The sequence below is a fragment of the Enhydra lutris genome, unplaced genomic scaffold, assembly GCF_002288905.1.
Source record: "Enhydra lutris kenyoni isolate GAN:26980312 unplaced genomic scaffold, ASM228890v2 scaffoldscaffold10, whole genome shotgun sequence".
Taxonomy (NCBI): Eukaryota; Metazoa; Chordata; class Mammalia; order Carnivora; family Mustelidae; genus Enhydra; species Enhydra lutris.
This window is the reverse complement of record NW_019154094.1, coordinates 9477873-9503083: the sequence shown is the minus strand read 5'-3', so window position 1 is coordinate 9503083 and position 25211 is coordinate 9477873. Positions and strand designations below refer to the sequence as shown.

Below are 25211 nucleotides of genomic sequence, written 5' to 3'. Positions count from 1 at the left end.
GAGCCTGCTTCCTCCTCTCTCTCTGCCTGCCTCTCTGCCTGCTTGTGATCTCTCTCTGTCAAATAAATAAATAAAATCTTTAAAAAAAATAAAAAAAATAAAAATAAAAAAAAATAAAAAGAATATGGGCTCTTGAAAAAATAAATAAAATACAAAAAAAGAATATAGGCTCTGAGATGAGATGGCCTAGGTCACAGTCCCAGCATTGCCACTTTGTATCTAAATGACATTGAAGTGTTACTTAATTTCTCTAAACCTAGGTTTCATTTATAAAATGAGAATAAAAAAGTATATATTTCATATAAGATTTTTTAAGTTAAGTGAAAAAAATAATTAGTGCATTCCTTCATACCTAGTTAACTTTTAATAATTGTTGATTACCTTTAGCTACTCCATAATGACAACAATGTTACTGGAGATGTTTTGAAGAAACTAAGTCACATTATCCAAGAGAAAAATCTCGCAACTCTGAGAGAGGACAGGAAAGCGGAGGATTCTTCTAATTGGAATCAAGGAATTAGTACCTAAATTAGTACCATTGGTGCCATTTCACAGGCTGGGTCTTCTTCACTAATTACCACATCCTTTGAACAACCAGGTTTAAAAACATTTCTGGGGGCACCTGGGTGGCTCAGTGGGTTAAGCCTCTGCCTTCAGCTCAGGTCATGATCTCAGGGTCCTGGGATCAAGCCCTGCATCAGGCTCTCTGCTCAGCAGGGAGTCTGCTTCCCTCTCTCTCTCTCTGCCTACTTGTGATCTCTCTGTCAAATAAATAAATAAAATCTTAAAAAAAAAAAATCCTGTAAATGTTCTTACCTTGAAGCAAAGTCCACTTTAATTCACTTATTCAATCAGTATTTATTGCAAAACTATCAGCACAACAAATTGTGCTACATAGCACATGATGCAAAATTACACACAATGTAAATGTGGTACCTGTACTAAAGGGGATTACAAACTAGAAGGTAAAAAATAATAATAAAATAAAATTATGCAAATATATGAAACCAGACATATGGTGAAATGTCACTGATATACTGCCAGTCATGAGAGTCAGAAGAGGGAGGACTCACTTCCAATGGGGATGAATCTGTCACCTGAACTAAGCTCACAAAGATGGTCATAATTTCAATGGCCATAACACAGGTTCAGGGGAAACATGAATATAACCAAAGGACACAATGTGAATACAGATGTAAAGCTGAAAGCAGCCACCAGTGTGTTTCAGGAAAAGCCAGGAATCAAAATCACCTGAAGATCTAGCCATGAGGTAACCAGTCCTATGTTAAGGACAAATGAGAGGGAAAAGCCACAGGGTAAAGCCTGGATTTCCCCGGAGTGGGCAGGTGGGGGAAGCCAGAAACTTGTTTGGGGAGCAGAATGGTGGCTATGGTTCCACCTATGCTGAGGACATTTCTAAAACCACCTTTTCCTAGCTGATAGACCTTTAAAGCTGGCTAGAATTTCGGACTCTTAATTCAGCCCTTCCATCCTTTTGACCAAGACCGAGAGAGGTGACTCTGACTGCCCAAGCCATGAAGTTAGTGGCTGAGATGGATTTGCAGCCCTGGTTTGCAGACTCAATTCAGTGCACTTTATACTCATCCCCTTGGTCAGACAGAGATGTCCAAAAGTCAGGAGGAAATGTGGGTTTGCTGCTTTGTAAAGAAACCAGTTATAGAACTGAGTCACTTGGACACCCTAAAGTGGTGGAAGTGAAAGAGCTAGGTCTCTGAGGGCCAGGCAAAGAGGAAAACAACAAACCTGGGTTATATCCATATCCAGAGGGACAAAAGGAAGGGTTTTTACAAAAGCACATCTGAGAACCAGGCAGAGCATCAAGACAATGTAGAATCCTAGAAGCCAAGGTCAGTGTTTCCTCTTCAGCTAAAACATACATGCTCAAAAAATAATCTGCTGAATCAATGAATGGATAAATAAAGACAGAGTGAGACAAAAAACGTTTGTGCCCCACACAGGTAAAGCACTGTGCTAAGCACTTTATGTGGGAGTATGAGATAATCTCAATCTCACAACAATCCTATGAGATGGAATTATCATAATTATCCTCACTACCATTCAAGAGGAGAAAACAAGCTCACAAACTGCCCAACTTAAACAGCAGGTATCATAGAGCCAGGATTAAAAATCAAATCCTGAGAAGAAAAAAAGGAATGACTGAGGGGAAGAAGGAAGGAAGGAAGGAAGGAAAAAAAATCAAGTCCTGGGGCGCCTGGGTGGCTCAGTGGATTAAAGCCTCTGCCTTCGGCTCAGGTCATGATCCCAGGGTCCTGGGATCGAGCCCAGCATTGGGCTCTCTGTTTAACAGGGAGCCTGCTTCCTCCTCTCTCTCTGCCTGCCTCTCTGCCTACTTGTGATCTCTGTCTGTCAAATAAATAAAATCTTTAAAGTTTTGTGTTTTTTTTGTTTTTTATTTTAAGATTTTATTTGACAGAGAGAGATCACAAGTAGGCAGAGAGGCAGGGAAAGAGAGAGGAGAAAACAGGCCCCCCACTAAGCAGAGAGCCTGATGCGGGGCTTGATCCCTGGAGACTGGGATCATGACCTGAGCCGAAGGCAGAGGCTTAACCCACTGAGCCACCCAGGCGCCCCAAATAAATAAAATCTTTAAAAAAAAAAAAAAAAATCAAGTCCTGGGGCAGCTGGGTGGCTCAGATGGTTAAATGTCTGAGTTAGTCTCAGGAGCCCTGGGATTGAGGCCGCTTTGGGCTCAGCAGGGAGTTTGTTTCTCCCTCTCCTTCTGCCCCACCCCCCTTGTGCTTTCTCTAATAAATAAAATCTTTAAAAAATAAAATAAAATAAATCAAGTCCTCACTATTCAGGAAATGTTGTTAATTTTTATTAGGGTAGAAAATGGCAACGAAATGATGTTTAAAAAATACAATGTTCTTGGGGCACCTGGGTGGCCCAGGTCATGATCTCAGGGTCCTGGGATGGAGCCCCACATCAGGCTCTCTGCTCAGTGGGGAGTCTGCTTCTTCCTCTCACTCTGTCCCTCCCCCCTGCTCCTATGTGCATGCTCTTTCTGGCAAATAAATAAATAAAATCTTTAAAAAAAAAAAAAAAACAGAATGCTCTTATCAGTAAGAGAGATACACTCAGTGACAATGTCTGAGATTTAGCTTTGAAATATGCCAGCAACAACCAAGAAGTGGGGAGGACAACTGATGGAAAAAATTGGGGGGAATGCTGATAATTGTCAAAATTGGGTGATGGGTACATGGGGTTCATATACTATATTCCTTGTTGTTGTCTATGTTTGAAATTTTCCATAATAAAAAGTCCATTCATGCGTGGCTTCCCTACCCTGGAAAGTGGGGAGTTGGTCAGAACAAGGGAGAACAGACATCAAGAAAAAAAAAAACTGTTGTCCTGGCAATAAGGAATTCACCTCAGAAATAGTGTCCAGGAGAAATATAAGACCAGAAGCCAGACCACAAAGCATTAAGAGACATAGATAAAATAGGTGGTAAGGAAATGGCAGTAAAATTGCATTTTTTTAAAAGATTTTATTTATTTATTTGTCAGAGAGAGAGGGAGAGAGAGCAAGCACAGGCAGACAGAATGGCAGGCAGAGGCAGAGGAAGAAGCAGGCTCCCTGCCGAGCAAGGAGCCCGATGTGGGACTTGATCCCAGGACGTTGGGATCATGACCTGAGCCAAAGGCAGCTGCTCAACCAACTGAGCCACCCAGGAGTCCCTAAAATTGCATTTTAGATAAGAAACAGGGATAGGAAGGAGAAGGATAGGGTGGCATGAGAGACCCAGAGCTAAGTTACTATGGTTCTATCTTACATGTAGATTAAAAACCAAAAGGGGAGAGCAGGTTAGGAAGAGGCTAGAAAGGAGACACTGATTAATCAACTAATTAATTAATCAACTAATTAATCAATTAATACATACAAAATAAACACATGAAAAGATGTTCTTCCTCCTCAGTAAGAAAATGTTATCCAGGATTCAAAAAAAATGTGTTCAGGGACGCCTGGGTGGCTCAATGGATTAAGCCTCTGCCTTTGGCTCAGGTCATGATCTCAGGGTCCTGGGATGGATCCCGCATCAGGCTCTCTGCTTGGCAGGGAGCCGGCTTCCTCCTCTCTCTCTCTGCCTGCCTCTCTGCCTACTTGTGATCTCTCTCTCTGTCAAATAAATAAATAAATCTTTAAAAAAAAAAATGTGTTCAAAATTAGCTTCAAACTGGTAAAGATTAAAAATATTTGAGGGCGCCTGGGTGGCTCAGTGGGTTAAGCCGCTGCCTTCGGCTCGGGTCATGATCTCAGGGTCCTGGGATCGAGTCCCGCGTCGGGCTCTCTGCTCAGCGGGGAGCCTGCTTCCCTTCCTCTCTCTCTGCCTGCCTCTCTGCCTACTTGTGATCTCTGTCTGTCAAATAAATAAATAAAATCTTTAAAAAAAAAAAATTTGATAACTGGGGCAACTGGGTGGCTCAGTGGGTTAAAGCCTCTGCCTTTGGCTCAGGTCATGGTCCTGGGGTCCTTGGGAGTCCCACATCTGGCTCTCTGCTCAGCAGGGAGCCTGCTTCCCCCCCCCTCTCTCTGCCTGCCTCTCAGCCTACTTGTGATCTCTGTCAAGTAAATAAATAAAATCTTTTAGGGGCAGCTGGGTGGCTCCATGGATTGAGCCTCTGCCTTAGGCTTGGGTCATGGTCTTGGGGTCCTGGGATTGAGCCCCACATCGGGCTCTCTGCTTGGCGGGGAGTCTGCTTCCCCCTCTCCCTCTGCCTGCCTCTCTGTCTACTTATGATCTCTCTCTCCGTCAAATAAATAAATAAAATCTTTAAAAAAAATTAAATACAAAAATAAAATCTTTTAAAAAAATTTGATAATGTTCAGTGCTAAAGGAGAACTATAAATACAATATTTTCAGTTATTTGGTATTACCTAGAAAAATTTTAAACATGCATATCCTTTGACACAGAAAATCCACTTGGAGGATTTTATCATAAGTATACAAAGTACAGAAAGATGTATACAATGTATACAAAGAAGTATACAAAGATACATACATACAAGGATGCTTGTAGCTGCAAAGACAGAAACAAATGTCTATCACCAGGGGACTAGAAAAATTGATACAAATATACAATATAGTACTATGTAACTATTACAATATATGATAGATCTGTGTATTAAACATGAAAAAATGCCCAAGATAAAAGCATTAAATGAAAAAGTTACAGAAGAATAGATATATTGTAATCCCACTTATGCAAAAAGGAATTACTTTGGGGCGCCTGGGTGGCTCAGTGGGTTAAAGCCTCTGGCTTCCGTTCAGGTCATGATCCCAGGGTCCTGGGATCAAGCCCCACATCGGGCTCTCTGCTCAGCGGGGAGCCTGCACCGCCCCCCCCCCGCCTGCCTCTCTGCCTACTTATGATCTCTCTCTCTGTCAAATAAATAAATAAAATCTTAAAAAAAAAAAAGAAGGAATTACTTTACCTATCTTTCTCTCACATACACATGCATTCATACACATTAGCAAACTCAGTAGAAAAAAATGTAAATATAGACCAAATTCTTTTTTTTTTTTTTAAGATTTATTTATTTGAAAGAAAGAGAGTACACTTGCACACCCGCTCAGGGGACAGGCAGAGGGAGAGGAAGAGGGAGTCTCAGACTCTGCCCTACACAGGGGTCTATCTTACCACCCTGAGATCACAACCCCAGCATAAATAGACTGAATTCTCAGTGGTGATTAACACTGAGACATGGATTATGGGTTTCTTTCCTTATTCAAAAATGTCTGAATTTTACTGTGCTCATATATTACTAGTATTACTGGTATAATCATGGGGAAAAAAGTTAAAAAGTCAAGGACTTTCTACAAGCAAGAGATTCTGAACTATGAAACTGTCATGAGAGAGGGGTACCTGGGTGGCACAGTCAGTTACACCTCTGATTCTTGGTTTCATTCAGCTCAGGTCATGATCTCAAGGTTATGGGATCAAGCCCTGTGTCAGGCTCCACACTCAACACAGAGTCTGCCTGGGATTCTATCTCCCTCTCCCTCCGCCCTTCCTGCTCATGCTCTCTCTCTCTAAAATAAATAAATCTTTAAAAATAGAGACAGAAAAAGAAAAAGAAAAAAGGAAATGTCATGACAGAAAGGTAAGGGGAAAAAAACAGGGAGTAGGAGCCTTAAAGTGAAGTCATGGTCAAGAATGAGGGAGATAGGGGCACCTGGGTGGCTCAGTGGGTTAAGCCTCTGCCTTCAGCTCAGGTCGTGGTATCAGGGTCCTGGGATCAAGCCCCGCACTGGGCTCTCTACTCATCGGGGAGTCTCCCCCCCCACCCCACCTGCCGCTCTGCCTACTTGTGATCTCTCTGTCAAATAAACAAATAAAATCTTTAAAAAAGAAAAAAGAATGAGCGAGATAGGGGCACCTGGGTGGCTCAGTGGGTTGAGCCTCTGCCTTCGGCTCAGGTCATGATCTCAGGGTCCTGGGATCAAGCCCCTCACTGGGCTCTCTGCTCAGCGGGAGCCTGCTTCTCCCTCTCTCTCTGCCTACCTCTCTGCCTACTTGTGTTCTCTGTCAAATAAATAAATAAAATCTTTAAAAAAAGGAATGAGGGAGACAGAAGGCGGGTCTAGGGCCTATGGAAAAAATAAGCCTTGGGGTGCCTGGCAGGCTCAGCTGGTAGAACTGTGACTCTTGATCTCAGGGTTGTGGGTTCGAGCCCCATACTGGGTACAGAGATTACTTAAAAAAAAATAAAAAATTAAAAAAGAAGAAAAATTTTTTTTAAAAAATGAGCCTTGGGAAACATGTAAGCAGTTGCTGAAGGAAATGGGACCCTGAGAAGGCAGCACAGGAGGACCATGAGTAGCAGTCAGAGCTCAACTCAAGTGGAGCAGCGGGAACTGCTGTCAACAAGACATCCAATTTTCCTGATTCCCAGAAACACTGAGCAGCCTAGGGTTAGCAAAAGAACCCAGAGGACAAAGTTTAGGGATGGCAAGAGTACAAGTAAAGGGTTCTCAGACCCAGGAAAGGCAGCACTGAAACTATGGGCCATGCCAACCTGGCATCCAAGCTCAGTGCAGGTGGGTGAAACAGCGAAAGCTGGTGTGGAGGAGACAGTGGAACTAGAAAGCACAATGAAGGCAAAAAGCCTGAGCTCAAGTTAGAATCACACCTAAAAAAATTCTTCCCAAACTTTTTAATTTTTAATCCAATTTCTATACATCATCATATTAGGAGAAAGATGACTGCTAGTGTCAAGTATTGCAAAAACATCACCTGGTTCCGGGTTTTTGTCTTGAGCTCTAAGTGATCTATTGCAGAGGGGGGCGGGCTCCCTTTAGGTTCCTCCCCCATCCAGCCCTTTAGAGTTTCTGGGCTACTGTTAACAGAGCAGATGCTCTACCCTCTGTGTGGCACTACCTTCTTCGGGTGTACCTTTTACTGGCCAGAAGCCTGGAATTAGGAGTAACCATGCCCCCAAACTGAAGACCTAACAGCATCCTAAACTTAGGATCAGAAATCCTGGAATCAAGTCCCAACTTATTCTTACTGGCTTTATGCACTTGAAAGCAAGCCACTTCACCTCTTTGTGTTTTCTTCCTCATCTGTAAAATGGAGCTACCTGCGTCACGGGGTTGTTGGGAGGGTAAAGTAAAGGAAATGTACATGAAAGTGTTTTATGAACTATAGTATGATACATGTGCAAGGTATACTTATCATAAAGCAAACATTTTCATTTGCCTATATACAACTTTCATTAATGGTGTTACAAGACCATAAGTGGGCACTAGTACTGCCAATATATCTATGTTGGCTGAAATGATCCTTGTTTTTACCGCTTCTAACCTATATTATGATCAAAATCTCAACATTGCTCACAAACTATCTTCAATTTCACAGCTGCTTGCCATATTTAATGTCTTATACTTTGTCTCAGTTTTCCTTATCTCATGTTTTTGTTTTGTTTTTTAAGATTTTGTTTATTTATTTGACAGACAGAGATCACAAGTAGGCAGAGAGGCAGGCAGAGAGAGAGGAGGAAGCAGGCTCCCTGTTAAGCAGAGAGCCCGATGCTGGGCTCGATCCCAGGACCCTGGGATCATGACCTGAGCCGAAGGCAGAGGCTTTAACCCACTGAGCCACCCAGGCGCCCCTCTCATGTCAGTTTTTATCTTTAATCTAACTACGGTTACTTTTCATGCTTTTCTTTCCTGCAGTCTGCTAAGTTTGTCAGCTGCATGAAAGAAGAACAGCATTATGTAGGTTTTAGTAAGGTTCCTCACACCTGGTCTTCAGTGGGATTCCTATGTGATCGGATCAATCATGAGAATTAAATCAAAGTAATTTAGATAGTACACTCTCAAGTTATTTTACCATGAAGAACCAAAAGGGTGACTTAATGAATCAGCACGATTCCTAAATTACTGGTTTAGTAACTCAGAACACAAAGCCTCCTAACAAAGAATTCATTCATCAGTTTCAGTGTTAGTACAGTGTTAGGCTGAGCAAAGAACTAGTACAGATAATTTCATAGTCACTAAGTTCAAATTCCTGAATAAAGTTTGGGCAAATAATCTTGGATCCTTAAAATGGTGATATTAAGCTCAACTCCCAAAAGTCCATCAGCCAGTAAGTCACACACCTGGTGTTAAATCCATTACCCACTTCCACTAGTTGTCTGGAGACCTTGTGACCCAAACTGACTAGCCATTCTTCTTCACAGCAGGAAGGACAAAGTGCTCACAGCAGTAAATGGCCAAAGGAAGAGCTAGATAATACCAATGAAAAACTTTTATTTCTTCCAAAGCAAACTTTTACAAGACCTACAGAAAGCAAGTAATAGCCCCCCAGCCTGAAACCATGAACGTATGGAATTAAGCAACACATTTTCAAACAAAATGCTGCTTTTAGCAACCTGGAAATACAAAGGCAGAAACGCTATTTCAGCCAGGACCAGATGCAGCCATAAAATCAGAACTCTCATCACTACCAACTCCACAAGGAATGATTTCCTGTCATTTCATATCAGAGGTCATTCATTTGTTCATTCAACAAACATTCACTGAGTAGCTACTCTGTGCTAGAGATGGTTAGGTATTAGAATATAAGGATAAACAAGACAAGGGTCTGCTCTCAAGTAGGTCACAATCTAGCATGGAAAACACACAAATATACCAAAAGTTAGGAGAACAGTGTAATTATGAAAGATGCTTGGACAAATCTCAATGGCCACACAAAAGACAGGCATTCAGCTTAATCTAGAAAGAATCGAAGAGTCTCTGAAGAGACGGTAGTGCCTTGATTTCTGGTAAATGCAAGCCTAGGAGTCAGAAAAATGACTAGAATGGAGAGGAAAATTAGCAGGAGGTATAGCCTGAGCATGCTGGGGACCCTCAAGGAGTTCACTATAACTAGAGCGTCAAGTACCAAAGGAATTGTTGCAGAGGGACTAGAAAGGCAGATACAGAAGCGGCTGGGTCATAAAGGTCCTTGTGAGATGTTGAAATAGAGATATACCAGAATCTAGATGTTCACTGTATTTTAAGGTCAAAAGAATATTATTTACTTTTAACTGGAGTTAGAGACCTGCCGGAATGGAAAGGAGATCTGACTAGAGCTGGAAGAGATTTAGGGCCAGTTATTTCTAATCACTTCTATCTGGCTCATACTTATTTTTCTCTTGACTTTTTTCCCTCTCATAGGGAAAAAATAAAACTGAACAATTCTGTAACAAAGGCTGTGAACCTTCTGTTCATCAAAAACATTTCTGAACAGAGTGCCATATTCTATCAAAATAGCCCAAATTAGAGAAAGATGACAAATCTCTCCAGCATCTGGAGTCTTCCTAGCAAAAAGACAAAATCAGGTCTCTGATAAGACAAAAGCTAGAGAAACATCCTGACCATGGCCTACAAGAACATCATGCTGCCTGGCATACCCTAGCACTCTGTCAACGGGAATGCTTACAGTTCTCAAAACAAGGACATGCCGAATAGTTACCTCCTGGCTTCTCCACAGAAACTGCCAGGAAAAAAACCTACCAGTGCCAGAAATGACCTTGGACTTTATAGTGTGGACTCCTGCCCACCAGTACCAGATAAAGACTACCTCGACAATTCTCACCTGTCCAGAGTGCAAACAGGTGGAGACAGCAGGCTACTTTCTTCACCAAAGAAACTGAGCCCCTTGGGGCACCTGGGTGGCTCAGTAGGTTAAGCCTCTGCCTTCGGCTCAGGTCATGATCTCAGGGTTCTGGGATCGAGCCCCGAGTCAGGCTCTCTGTGCAGCGGGGAGCCTGCTTCCCTATCTCTCTCTCTCTCTCTCTCTGCCTGCCTCTCTGCCTGCTTGTGATCCCTCTCTGTCAAATAAATTAATAAAATCTTTAAAAAAAAAAAAAAAAAAGAAGAAACTGAGCCCCTCATCTATGCAGAGCACCCAGCTATATTCCTACTACTAATACTACTGCGAGTAGTGCCCCCATTACTACTTCTAACTATACTAACAGCTACTAACATCAATACACTACTACTAAAAGCAAGCACTGACCACCCGCCCCCCACAAAGCACTGTGCCTCTTCTCCAGTCCTCAATACAATCTGCAGAGGTTATATTAACCCCATTTTACAGATGAAAAAAATAAATAAAAAACAAGGCTCAGAGAGGTTAAGAGCTTGCCCAGGTCAAAAAGCAAGCAAGAGGTAGAAGTGGGATGACTCTAAAGACATGCTCTTCCTATTGTACAAGCACTTCAGAATTTTCCTAAAGAGAGCAAAAATGGGGCGCCTGGGTGGCTCAGTGGATTAAAGCCTCTGCCTTCAGCTCAGGTCATGATCCCAGGGTTCTGGGATCGAGCCCCGCATCGGGCTCTCTGCTCCGCGGGGAGCCTGCTTCCCCCTCTCTCTCTGCCTGCCTCTCTGCCTACTTGTGATCTCTGTCTGTCAAATAAATAAATAAAATCTTTAAAAAAAAAAAAAAAAAAAAGAGCAAAAACTCTAAGCCTTCTTTCCAAGAGTGTCTGAAGTCTATCCATTTGTCTAACAGGTAGTCAAAAATAGTTCTTTCAACAATCACTTTGTTTTCAAAACATAGGTAAACTGTTTTTATTTTCCTTGATCAAGTTCATATTTTAGATAGAAAATGAAAGGTATTTCAAAGAATTTATTATGTGAGTGCCTTGATTTTAAATTTCTTCATTTATTTTTAGCCAAAAACATAAATACCAATAGATAAGAGAGGGAAGGACAGAGTTTCATTCTACTAGATCAGAATGGAGATTAACAATTTAAAAAAATTCAAATACAATTTACATGATATTTTATGCAGTGAATATTAAGAGGCAAGCAATTTCAAATAGACTGAGCCTTACCTCAATCTTATTCCTCCTGTTCTAGGGGACAGCACTCCAAGTGATCAGCAGACACTCCCAGCCTACATACAGTGAACCAGACAAAGGGGGTAAGCAACGCCTTCATGCTCCCAAACCACAGTGGAAAGGAAAGTGTGACGGCTTCCTGGGGAACCCAAGCACATATACAGTATTTATAAATCACTGTTCATCCAGACACACACAGAAACAAAATGTTACCTGTGGTTTGCCTACAGAAATACTTAAAGTTAACAGGTATATTTAAATGAAATGATGCTAAAACAATCCCACACTAATGTGACCACATTACAGCTAAACTTTTTCATGGAAATATATTAAGATAATCAATTATCACCAGTCAAAATTAATACTGTATAAAAACTTCATTCAACAGCTTTACTGATTAAAAGCTCGATATACCTGAATCACTTCTTTCTTCACAGACCTATAGCCACTTTTGAACTAAGAACTACTATTATCAAAATGTCAAAAATATCACCACTGTGGAAATGCCCAACATAGTATCTGGAATAATTCAACAGATACTAACCAGTTTATGGAAGAATTAAGGATTTAAAATAGAAAAATTTAAAAGAAAGAGAACTGAAGGGAAATACATGATTTTTTTTTTAAAGATTAAGGGGGGGGTGGGAACCAATCCCCATAACTATTTGTACAACTACATACAGAATTACCTCACATTTCACCTGAAAATTTATAGTAGACTCCAGTGCCTCTTAACACTCTAAATAAACTCAAAAGGTGCAATGATTCTGATACTTTTTTCTTTCCATCTAGAATTTAATACCTCATCCATACCAACTTTTGTTGAACGCTACATACAGACCTCTGGTGAACAGCTGCAGGCCTCAGAGTTGGAGTTTGCACACTGCCTTTAAATAATACAGATGAGGGGCACCTGGGTGGCCCAGTGGGTTAAGCCTCTGCCTTCGGCTCAGGTCATGATCTCACGGTTCTGGGATCGAGCCCCACATCGGGCTCTCTGCTCAGCGGGGAACCTGCTTCCCCCTCTTTCTCTTCCTGCCCCTCTGCCTACTTGTGATCTCTATCAAATAAATAAATAAAATCTTTAAAAAATAATAATAATACAGATGAGACACAGTGTACAGACCAAACTCACTGAAGGTAGATAACACTTCCAGTGAAGATAATGTCCTGTGAGGGCAGTCACTAAGACTTAAAAGATTCAACATAATGACTTCATGGCAGTAGAAGAAAATGGATGGTTCATGGATTCAGGGATATGAAGAGTATTTAACAACTGTTAGGGTCTTCACATCCCCCTCTAGAGTTGCACACATTTAACAGTAACACACAAATTAGTGAAAACAGGCTCTTAAATTAATTTAGATTCGTAAGAATTGGACTGAAACCCCCTAGAATTTACATATATTACAGTATCTAAGTTTGTCTAGCATTACAAACAATAGCCACAGAGCTGAAAAGAAAGTATGAGTCACAACTCAAAAACAGGAGGAAAAAAAAAATGAACAGAAGAAAAGCTTTGGATCCAAATACCACAAACAAATTCTTTGCCTAAAATATTGTCAATGACAGCTACCATTCTGACTCGGAGTGAGAAGGAATGATTTCACACTATCTTCTACTCAGGAACGAACTCCTTCAGCCCCCCAAAGCCCTTTCCAGCCCCATCCACCTCGGTGCCCAGGCACTAATATAGTCAATCACATCCACTAGCAAGCACAGGAATTCTAACAGATCTGAGTCACCCACTCCCCCGCAGGAAGAGGTCATTCTCTATCAGGAAGCCCACTCTGCGAAGTTCTCTTGTTCATCTCCTAGGCGGCCACCACCATGGCCCACATAAAGCAGCCTACCAAACTCGGCAGGCTACCAACACTCCTCTACACTCCCCTAATCACAACTCCGGCCTCACCCTAACGCCAAGGTAGCCAACACTACTCACCGTGGCACTCTTGTGACACTCAGTTCCCTGCCCAAGAACCCCCCAACGCCAGGATGCATCTGGGCCCTGGAGAATCCAGCTCTTTGCTCAACTCCTCTGTGCCCAGCTGAGCTTCTGCCTTTCCAGGAACTAATCACTGGTTTCCCCCAAGAAGCCAAACTCTTCGTGCCTCTTCTCCCCAACCAGACCCCAGTCCGCCAAGTTCACAGACCTCGGAAGACTGGGGGTAGGGAGAAGACACATCCGGATGCGCCTGAGGGACCAGGCACACTGAGGCCCCTGGAATTCCAAACGCAAGCCCCCCCACATCCACCCCACTGTGGTCTGCCTCCAGGGCGTCCGCATCAAGCGTCAAGAGCGCACACCAAGGGAGTTAAGACTCCATGCCCCTATGACTCCCTTTCCTGGATACCAAGATACAAAATATAAGCCACCGAGGCCCAGGGTCGAAGCCAAGCCCCTCTCCAAGGCTCCGGCCACTGGAGGTCCCCAATGGGGATCCAGCGCCCCAAGGCCCGGACCGCTGGGACAGGCTGGCTACCCCAGGCCGCTGAGCGCCATGGGCCCGGGCCGCGTCCCCATTCGGCCCCCATTGTTGCGGGTCCCGGCGGCCCGAGTCGGGAGCCGGGGGCCGGCACCGGCACTCACCTCCCGCACCGCGGCTCAGGGCCGCGCAGGGCCGGGCAGGGCCAAGCGGCTGAGCGTCCCGCGGCTACTGCCTCGGCGGCGTCTGCGGCGGCGGGGGCGGGGGTGGCGGCTGAGGCGGGAAGCGGCCGGCCAGGCCCGGGCGCCGCGGGCTGGCTCCGGGCAAGCGTCGGTCTTCTCCGGCGGCGGCGCTCGCAGGCTCCGCTCGCGGTCCGCGCCAGAATGCGTCCCCCGCCCGGCCCGCGCGCCCGGCCGCCCGGACGGGAACACGCGCCGCCGACAGTAAAGTTCCGCTGAGAGCCACCCGGAGGCCGTCCTTCCCCAGTGCCGGGTGGACCATGATTCGTCCCTGGATAGAGCCATCTATGTATGCTACAGATGACCGTCTCAGAAGTGAAGGCGACACCAAAATCCCAGGCCTGAATCCACCTGGGAACGGTTCCGGGGTGGATTCGACAGAATGAGTTTGGACCCCGCCAGCCACCAGAGACGCATGCTGGCCACTAAGTGCTTCAACCGAACCTGGGTCCCTCCTCATTCCTCACTTAGGGGAGGCTTGTTAGGATTGAATGAGATGATGCAAGTCCTTGGCACGGAGGTATCGGGTTCAATATTGGGGGCCGATCATCGATAATTGCTGCTATTACTACCGTCTCATACAGAGATGGTGTGCACAGCCCTCAAGGACCCTTGAAATTGATGCGCACCACGTAACTCTCGGGCTTCCCCCCTCCACCCCCACCCCCTGTCCCGTTTCCTGTTGACTGAATCTTCAGAATTCCCTGAAAGAAAAGCAGGGACAAGAAAGGGCTTTCTTAATCACTGGCACCGGGCGGGGGGGGGAGCTTAAGGAGGCAGATTCTTCTCCCCCGAGTTGGGAATTGCTACCACGTGGGCTCTAGTTAATGAGAAGAGTGTTTTGTGTCAGCTCTCTGTACTACAGACAGGTTTTCCTCCTCCCCCTCTTCTCCCCTTCCGTCTCCTCCTCTTCCTCCTCCTTCTCCTCCTCCTCCTCCTTCTCCTCCTTCTCCTCCTCCTCCTCCTTCTCCTCCTTCTCCTCCTCCTCCACCACCTCCACCTCCCCAGCCACAGGTTCTCCTCCTCCTCTTCTTCCTCCTCCAAGGAAGTGAACATTGGCAAGATGATGAAAAAAATTCTAAAAACGGATTTTTTTTGGAAGGTTTGTTTTCTTTTTTTCATAAAATCAAGAGGATAAAAAAATCTTTTCTCTTCCCCACTTCCCTTTTCTTCTGGGCCTTCACACCTCTAGATATCAGACATAGTTATTTTCGGAACAAATTAGGTTATAAAAATACAAGTGTGTGTGTTCCAAACTATTGATGGCAATTTAGATCTGCAGAGGTGCTCCAAAAAGTATTATAGCTTTCATATGTTCTCAAATGCCCCATTCTCGGTCCTGTGGCTACTAAAACTGAAGAAATTTTGCCTCGATGCCCCTCTCTCTTGTCTGAAGGGACTTTTCAGGATGGCTCTGATATCAGTCTCTTGCACCTGAGTGAAATTTTGTCATTGTGTCACACACATATACATATATATTTCCTTTTAGATTATCCTCTGGGAATAAGGAAAAGGGCTCTGCCTGTCTAAAAGGCATTCTGATAACCATCTGGAAACAGCGGGCTCGTGGGTGAGAAAGCAGCTCACTCAAAGCCTCTGCTCCCTCAAGTGAGAGGACTTCATCCTATATTCCTATAGGACAAAGGATCCCTCAAAAGTTCATTCACTTCTCTCAGCATCCTGAGGTCAGATCAACACTCTGATGTCTCCTTGCTCCAGGTCTTAAGTTTTCCCAATTGGCCTCTTAGTTTGGACTCCCTCTGTGACATATAAAGCATATTTGCCCTCAAGGTGAGGCATACTAGGTGGCTCAATTGGTTAAGCATTTGCCTTGGGCTCAGGTCATGATACCAGTGTCCTGGGATCAAGCCCCATACCCAGCTCCCTGCTCAACAGGGAGTCTGTCTCTCCCTCTATAGCTGCCTCTTTCTCTGCTCATGCTCTCTCTCTCTCTAGTTACCTCTCTCTCAAGTAAATATATAAAATCTTAAAAAAAAAAAAAAAAAGATTTGGTCTCAAGGATGGAAGCAGGTTTAGATAAGAACCCTAAAGATGACCAGAGGGAGAAGAAAGAGACCAGTGAAGTTGGGCAGAGGCTTGAAAAAGAAATTTCATTGTTTATTTCCCCTTAAAGGACCAAAAACACAACCATCAAAGACACCCATGCTGGGGCGCCTGGGTGGCTCAGTGGGTTAAAGCCTCTGCCTCTGGTTCAGGTCATGATCCCAGGGTCCTGGGATCAAGCCCTGCATCAGGCTCTCTGCTCAGCGGGGAGCCTGCTTCCTCCTCTCTCTCTTTGCCTGCCTCTTCGCCTACTTGTGATTTGTCTATCAAATAAATAAATAAAATCTTAAAAAAAAAAAAAGATTCTTTCAGTTAAAAAAAAAAAAAAAGACACCCATGCTTACCTTCCTCCTTTGTTAATGATGTTGGAGCCACAAGGGCCAGAGCTTGCTCCCTTGGTGATGGAAGCCCCTTCTATTCCCTCCTCCCAAGATGCCATTGCCCTTCTGTGACATCACTGTTTCCTTGCCTTCCAGGAGCTTCCCTGACTACTTGGATGATGTTATGCCCTCACTACCACCTTTGTAGAATTATCCTCAATTCACCTGTAGGAAAATGGGTTCTGTTAGATGGAGTCCCTAGAGTGAGTTACATGCATACCTGCCTATTGATGGCTCTACATTCAAGTGAGGTTTAAAAATCTGGAATCTTGGGGTACCTGAGTGGCTCAGTGGGTTAAAGCCTCTGCCTTCGGCTCAGGTCATGATCTCAGGGTCCTGGGATCGAGCCCCACATCGAGCTCTCTGATCAGCAGGGAGCCTGCTTCCCCCTCTCTCTCTGCCTGCCTCTCTACCTACTTGTGATCCCTCTCTCTGTGTCAAATAAATAAATAAAATCTTTTAAAAAATCTGGAATCTTCCTACTAGAATTAGACAAAATTCACCAGCAACTTGCTAATTAATCAGAAGATAGAACTAAGCCTCTCCATCACTTGGACTCACACCTGGGAAAAACACCCTCTTACTTTCCACTGTTTCACCACCTCCACATTCCTAGAAGCCAACTTAATCCTTCCTCCACCAACCAAACTTCCATCCCATCCTCACTTCTGGATGCCAAAGACCCCAGAAGCCATGATCACTCTTAACCAGGTTCCAAAGTGGCAGATAATTACATTTCTTTCTTTAGTAGCCATCTTATTCTTGGGATTTTTTTTAAACTTTCTACTCACACACCACTTCCTTCATACTAGATTATAATTTTTTCTATTTTGTAAAAGATTTTATTTATTTGATATAGAGAACAAGCAAGAGAACAGAAGCAGAGGAGCAGAGGGAGAGGAAGAAGCAGGGGCTCAGTCCTAGGCCCCCAGGATCATGACCTGAGCTGGAGGCGGACACTAAACTGACTAAGCCACCCAGGTGCCCCATCTAAAGAAATCCACCCTAGTGGCTACTGAAAGCCAGGCAAAATTGCTATACTATAAAATTCCATGTTTGGCAGTTCTTTGAGTACAAGGCACTGTGCTGGGTGCTAAGGAATAGTAATAAGATATGCCAAGCATGGGGCACCTGGGTGGCTCAGTAGGTTAAAGCCTCTGCCTTCAGCTCAGGTCATGATCCCAGGGTCCTGGGATCGAGCCCCGCATTGGGCTCTCTGCTCAGTGGGAAGCCGGCTTCCTCCTCTCTCTCTGCCTACTTGTAATCTCTGTCTGTCACATAAATAAATACAATCTAAAAAAAAAAAAAAAAGATTTCTTTAAAAAAAAAAGATATGCCAAGCATAACTATAAGCATTTTACAGGTATTAACTCATTTAATCCTTATATTGACATTGTGAGATATATACAATTAGCATCCCTTCAAAGTTGGAAAAACTGAATCTGAGAAGTAAGAAGAAGGTAGGGCTTTGAGTACAGAACATCCAGGTCCAGAGTCCCCTCTTAGAACCACACACTAAAATGAATGAAGAACTATGCTTAAAATTGAACTTAGAGGGTTCTCATTAGTCAAGTGTTAACTAATAAAATCCTGTTCCACGTGGATGTTCATTCAGCAGACATTTATTGTCCCCAAACTGTATTTCAGAGGCTGACCTAGGCCCTGGGGAGCACGGTACTGAACAAGAGAAAACACTTCTCTACCCTGAAGTAGCTTACCTTCTAAACAGGAGAGACAAGCAGTACAAGACGATTTCAAATTCTAACAAGTGCTGAAAAGAACATAAAGAGACACCTGCAGTGAGGAAAAGGGGAGGAATTGGGTAAGAACCTAATGAGGTAAGCTGACACCTGAATGCCAACAATGCCAGAGAGAAGCACGTGAAGGCTCAGGTAAGGAGAATTCTAGGCAGAAGGACCAGAACTCAGGGGCAGCATGGTGTGTAGTGAGAACTCCAGATGACTATCTTGGAGAGTAGAAGAGTGGCCTGTAACTCTGCTCCCAGATTGCGTGGTGTTGAGGGATCACTTTAAGGGCTGGCCCTGGAAAGGGCGTGAAGGATGCTGTTGCTCAACTGTCCTAGGGAAGCTGCCCAGATTACCGTACTTGATAAATGACCATGTACATTTGCTGTCATGAACAGTTGCTTTTAAAAAAGAATAATCCGGGGCGCCTGGGTGGCTCAGTGGGTTGGGCCGCTGCCTTCGGCTCAGGTCATGATCTCGGGGTCCTGGGATCGAGTCCCGCATCGGGCTCTTTGCTCAGCGGGGAGCCTGCTTCCTCCTCTCTCTGCCTGCCTCTCTGCCTACTTGTGATCTCTGTCTGTCAAATAAATAAATAAAATCTTTTAAAAAAAATTTAAAAAAAAGGAAGAAGAAGAATCCCATTCAGTTCCATTGTCTTCATCAGCTTCCTCAGAGAAGCCCTCCACAACTACATACCCAGTCTAAGTAGTTGCCCTGTCACCATTACACCACCCTATTTTCTCAGTCTGCGGAGAATTTAGTGCTGATATTTTTCTTCATTGGTTTATCATCTCTTTCCCCTAATTAGACTGTGAGGTCCATGAAATTAGGAACTTTGTCAATCTTACCAAGATCCCCAAGACCTAGAACAGGTACAGGAAAGCTCAATAAATATGCCTACCAAATATGAATATGTGTTGGGCCCATCCTTGAAGCAGGTCTGTGAGGCCCTGGAGATGAAAGGGGAGGGATGGAGGGTCCCTTGGACCTTCTGGGTAGAGCTTACCTGAATTATGATACTCTAGGTCATTTCTCCATATTATGGGCCATGGGAAAATAAAGGGGAAGGAAAGAGCTCCCTTGCACCAGGTGGGTGTGTAATGCAATGGAAGACTTGCCGAAGAAGAACTTTAAGGATAAGGCCTTGGATAGCAGAATAGCGTGGGGAAAATCAGAGCTATAGAAAGATAAGAAAGAAGTCATCCTACCTCGTAACTATAGAGAACCAACTGATGGGTACCAGAGGGGAGGTCGGTGGGTGGATGGGTGAAAGCAGTGGTAGAGATTAAGGAGTGGACTCATCCTGATGAGCACCAGGTGATTAAAATAGAAACTTTAGGGGTGCCTAGGTGGCTCAGTGGGTTAAGCCTCTGCCTTTGGCTCAGGTCATGATCTCAGGGTTCTGGGATCGAGCCCCGCATCGGGCTCTCTGCTCAGCGGGGAGCCTGCTTCCTCCTCTCTCTCTCTGCCTGCCTCTCTGCCTACTTGTGATCTCTGTCAAGTAAATAAATAAAATCTTTAAAAAAAATAGAAACTTTAAAAAGTAAAACTAAGAAGGGCACCTGTGTGGGTCAGTCAGTTGAGTATCAAACTCTTGATTTGGGCTCAGGTCATGATCTTGGGGCCATGGGATTGAACCCTGCATCAGGCTAAACGGTCAGCGGAGAAACTGCTTGAGGTTTTCTCTCTCGCTCTCCCTCTGCCCCTCCCCCTTGCTCTCTCCCTCTCTCTCTAAAATAAATAAATAATGGTTTTAAGAAAATTGTAAGGACCTATTTAGAAACTGTCCCTGTTCCCCTTCCCCCAGTCCTGGAAACCAGCTTCAGGTAACAAAGTCCAGATACAAGGGTGGGTCAGGCCAGGTGGAGACATCCGATCAGTGGGGGGGATGCATACTGTCTCCCTGGTTACCAAGGAGTATGGGCCCCGCCCTTTGGGCGCCAATCCCAATCAAGGTGTAATAGGCTGGTTCAAATGTCTACTAGGGTAAATTGTAACTCAATTGGTCACCTAGCATCACTGTGGAGTTTCCTGTGTGTGTTACAATCTCATTGGCCACCTGTGCATGGCCAGGCCCAACCGCATGGCCTTTGCCCTTAAAAGCTAGTCTGTGAAACAGAGAAGGGTCACCCTCTCTTGTAAGAGGTGCCTCCCCGAACGTTCGGTTAGATTCTTGATGCTTGGCGTGAAATAAAGCTTTGCTTGACCTTCGCTTTGTATCAGTCTCGCTCCTTTAATCACGGACCCATTATTGGGGCATAACAAAAATAAAAATAAAAGAGATCATTCCAGCTGGACTTCAGAGTTTGTTCTATGGTTGGAATGGGTCGTTCCTGGCTTCTCAGTATAACTTCCAATAGTTCTGTCAGTGGCCGCTCCCATATCACTTTAGAGCCAAATCCTTGGTGGCTGAGGTTCCATTTAACCTGTCCTGGGTTAGGACTGAGTGGGAAATGTGAGCGACTCTGAACTTCAGTAACTTCACTATCTCTGGATACTCCCAGAGGCAGGGTTCCTTTTCACAATCAAAACACTCAGAAAACCAGGAAAGAAAGGAACTTCCTTAACATGATAAAGGGCACTTACAACAAAACCACAGCTAGGGGCACCTCAGTGGTGCATTCGTTAAGCATCTGCCTTCTGCTCGGGTCTCCTTGGCAGGCTCCTGGGATGGAGCCCCAAGCCCCCACCGCCACCCCCATTCATTGGGAAGCCTGCTTCTCCCACTCCCACTCCCCCTGCTTGTGTTCCCTCTCTAGCTGTGTCTCTGTCTGTTAAATAAATAAGTAAAATCTTAACAACAACAACAACAACAAACCTACAGCTAATATCATACTCAAAGGTGAAGTACTGAAAACTCTGAACGCTTTCTCCTCCAGACCAGGAACAAGATCAGGATGTCTGTTTCACCACTGCTATTGTACGGGAAGTTCTAACCAGAGCAATTAGGAGAGAAAAAGATGAAAAGCATCCAAATTGGTCCTTTCATGATTTAAGAAAAAACACACGCACACCAAAAAAACAAAAACTCAACATAGTAAAGGCTTTATTTGAAAATCCCACAGCTAACATCATATAGTCAATGGTGAAAAACTAAAACCTTTCCCTCTAAGATCAGGAACAAGACAAGGCTGTGCACTCTCACCACTTCTATTCAACACAGTACTGGCGGCCCTAACCAGAACAAGTAGCAAGAAACACAAATAAAAGGCATCCAAATTAGAAAAGAAGTAAAATTCTCTGTTCACACATGACATGATCTTATACATAGAAAATGCTAAAGATTCTGCACCCCCAAAAAAGGACTAATAAATATTCAGCAAAGTTGCAGGATACAAAACCAGCATATGAAAATCAGTTACATTTCTATACATGAACACTGAACAACCTGGAAAGGAAACTAAGAACACAATTCCATTTACATTAGCATCAAAAAGAATAAAATACAAATACAAAAACAATGAATACTGTTATGCTGAAAATAAATTTAAAAAATGATTAAAGAAAAAGAAAAAAAAGAATAAAATACTAAGTAATAAACTGAAGACAAAACATTTGTACTCTGAAAACTATAAAACATTGGTATAAGAAATTAAAGAAAAGGGGTGCCTGGGTGGCTGAGTTGGTTAAGTGACTGACTGCCTTAGGCTCGGGTCATGATCCTGGAGTCCCGGGATGGAGTCCCACATCGGGCTCCCTACTCCGCGGGGAGTCTGCTTCTCCCTCTGAACTTCTTCCCTCTCATGCTGTCTCTCACGCTCTCTCTCTCAATTAAATAAATAAATAAAATCTTAAAAAAAAAAAGAAATTAAAGAAGATACAAAGAAATGGAGAGACATTCCGTGTTCGTGAACTGAAGACCTAATAATGTTAAAATGTCAATGCCACCTAAAGCAATCTACACAGTTCATGCAATCCCTATCAAATTGCAATGGTTTTGTTTCTGTTTTTGTTTTTCGCAGAAATAGAAAAATCCATCCTAAAATTCATGTGGAGTCCCACAGGACCCCAAAGGGCCAAAACAATCTTGAAAAAGAGCAAAGCTGAAGATTATCCTGAAGACTTACTACAAAGCTACAGGAATCAAAACAGTATGGTACTGGCATAGAGACAGGCATGTAGACCAACGGAATAGCATAGAACCCAGAAATAAACCCTTACATTATATGGTCAAATGATTTTCTAAAAGGATGCCAAGACCATTTAGTGGGGGAAAGGAGAGTCTTTTCAACAAATGGTGCGGGGAAAACTGGATATCTACACGCAAGAGGGAAATTGGACCCTTACCTTACACCATACAAAAAAGTTAACTCAAAATGGATCAAATACCTAAATGTAAAACCTAAAGCTATAAAAACTCTTTTTTTTTAAAGATTTTATTTATTTATGTGACAGAGAGCGAGAGAGAGACAGTGAGAGCAGGAACATAACCTTGAAAAGTCATCTGTTCTTTTTCCATTTCACAGATGAGGACAATATGCTGCTGCAGAGAGCAGGGGAGCAGGCTTCCCGCCAAGCAGGGCGCTGACATGGGCTCAATCCCAGGACCCTGCGATCATGACCTGAGCCAAAGGCAGACACTTAACGACTGAGCCATCCAGGTGCCCCTATAAAAACTCTTAAAAAGCTATAAAATTATTATAAAACATAGGACAATAGCTTTATGACATTAAATTTGGCAACTATTTCTTGGATATGACAACAAAGGCACAAGCAACAACAGAAAAACAGACAAATTTGGCTTCTTGAAAGTCAAATACCAGTATGTATCAAAAAACACCATCAACAGAGTGAAAAACACATACCATGGAGTGGAAGAAACATTTCAAATCATATATCTGATAAAGGATTGATATCCAGAATATAAAAAGAACTCCTACAATTCAACAACAACAAAAGACAAGTAACCAGATTCAAAAATGGCAAAGGATTTGAACAGACATTTCTCTAAAAAAGATATAAAATTGCTAGTAAGGATATGAAAAGATGCTTAAAATCACTAATCATTAGGGAAATGCAATTAAAAACCACAAAGAGATACCACTTCATACCCATATTATAAAAGAATGTAAAAAGAAAACAGAAAATAACAAGTGTTGGTGAGGATGTAGAGAAATTGGAACACTTGTATGTTGCTGATAGCAATGTCAAATGGTGTAATCACTGTGGAAAACTCTTCGGCAGTTCCTTAAAAAGCTAAACATGGAATTATGATATAACCCAACAATTTCATCACCTGGTACATATCCCAAAGAACTGAGAACAGGGACATAAACATATACTTGTATGTCACTGTTCATTGCAATATTATTTGCAGTATCCAAAAGGTAGAAACAACCGAACTGTTTATCTGCAGATGAATGGGTAAACGAAAGTAGTATATCCATACAATGGAATGTAATTTAGCCACTAGAGGAAAAAGTTTCTGTTAGATGCTACAACATATAATACCATATTGAAAATATGCTAAGTAAACTAATCTAGACACCAAAGTTCACATATTACACATTTCATTTATATGAAATATCCAGAATAGGTAAATCTGTAGAGACAGAAAACACACTGATAGTTGCTATGGCTTGGGGGGGTGGGGTTGGAGTGGGGGGCAGTGAGTAGAATGGAGAGTAACTGCTTAATCGGCACAGGGTTTTATTTTGGGGTGATGAAAATATTTCGAAAGTAAATAGAAGTGGTGATTGTATAACGCTGTGAATGTTCCAAATGATATTGAACTGTTCACTTAAAGTGTTTAATTTTATGTTAGGTAAATTTTACCTCCACTTTTAAAAAAGAAAGAAACTGAAGCTCAGAGAGTTTGAATTGTATGAGATCTCACAGCCAGCAACTGGTGGAGTCAGAATTTGATCCCAGTTCCAAGAACTCAAATATAAATAAACAAATATTTAAAAAACAAGAAAGTAGGAGAATTTATTTGCTTCGGGGTGGGGGGTAAGTGACTTAGCACTGGTCTTTTTCTGAGAGTAGATTCATTATTTATAAGGGAGAAGGCATGATGCCTTCAGTACCATGGGTATTCAATAGTTCTTTTTCTGAGAGGGGGAGGAAGCTTCAAGGTCTGGAGAAAACTTGACATTCTCTGGAAGAAACTGTAACTCCCTCCAAGCTGCTGGGGGTGGAGGGTGGGGCTCTTCCTCAAGGATGGGGGCAGGAAGGAACCAATTCTTCCCACAGGCATGTGAACTTGGGCAAATCACTTAACCTCTCTGAAATGAGTTCTTCATCTGTAAAATGGGAAAAACATGCTTGCAATGGTGAGAAAGAAACGAGAAAATGGCTATAAACATTCTTTCAAAGTGCTAAATAAATGTGCAGGTTTATTTACTTCAAAAAAAAAATTAGGCTAACATCTTCACTATAAAGTCAATCCCACTATCTTCTTCTAGAGAAGATTAGAGGCTCTTACTTACCTCAACAAGAGATTGGCTGGGATTCCCAGACTCAGCTGTACATTTACAATTATCCTGGGCACGTATTTCGTTCTTATTGGAAATTGTATCTGACACCTCCAGATGGGACCAGGTTGGTCCATCCCAGTAGTCCCAAAGCCTAGTGCAGTATCGGGTTCCATAAACATGTATTGGACAGAATATTAGGGATCTCCATTTGCCATAAGGGGATTCAGTTACATTGAAAAAACCCTGGAGATTTGTTATACAAAGATGAAAAACACACAGTTCCTGAGACTCCTGGGGGAAACAGGCACACAAACATAATTGTAATACAGCCAATTCCTGTGACAGCAAACTTTCAGTGGGGGTTCAGAGGAGGAAGTACTTGGTATAGAAACTCTAGGAATCTAATCTCCCCTTTGGCTATTCCTTGCCCCTTTCTAGGCCTTACCCTGCTCCCGTAGCAGTCACCCAAAGTGCTGTTAATCATTCAGTGCTCAGTAATGTGTGGCTGGACCAATTCAGGCCACAGGGCCACCATGCCTCTTGCGAAACCTCTACTCCCAGTTAGTA

The 25211-nt window shown here is 43.3% G+C and overlaps 1 protein-coding gene across 3 annotated transcripts in view; it reads right to left on the bottom strand.

Moving 5' to 3' along the window:
• LOC111143968 (RAD54 like 2) overlaps positions 1–14023 on the bottom strand; it is a 111292-nt gene extending 97269 nt beyond the window's left edge. For 2 of the 3 annotated variants that reach the window (XM_022498005.1, XM_022498007.1), the window contains exons 1-2: positions 13965–14019; positions 11369–11513 (exon numbers count right to left, since the gene is read on the bottom strand). The gene's annotated coding sequence lies outside the window, so the exon portion shown is untranslated. Of the gene's footprint in view, positions 1–11368; positions 11514–13964 lie in introns of all 3 variants that reach the window. The other variant, XM_022498006.1, reaches the window with a different exon arrangement.
• Positions 14024–25211: the final 11188 nt, after the last annotated feature.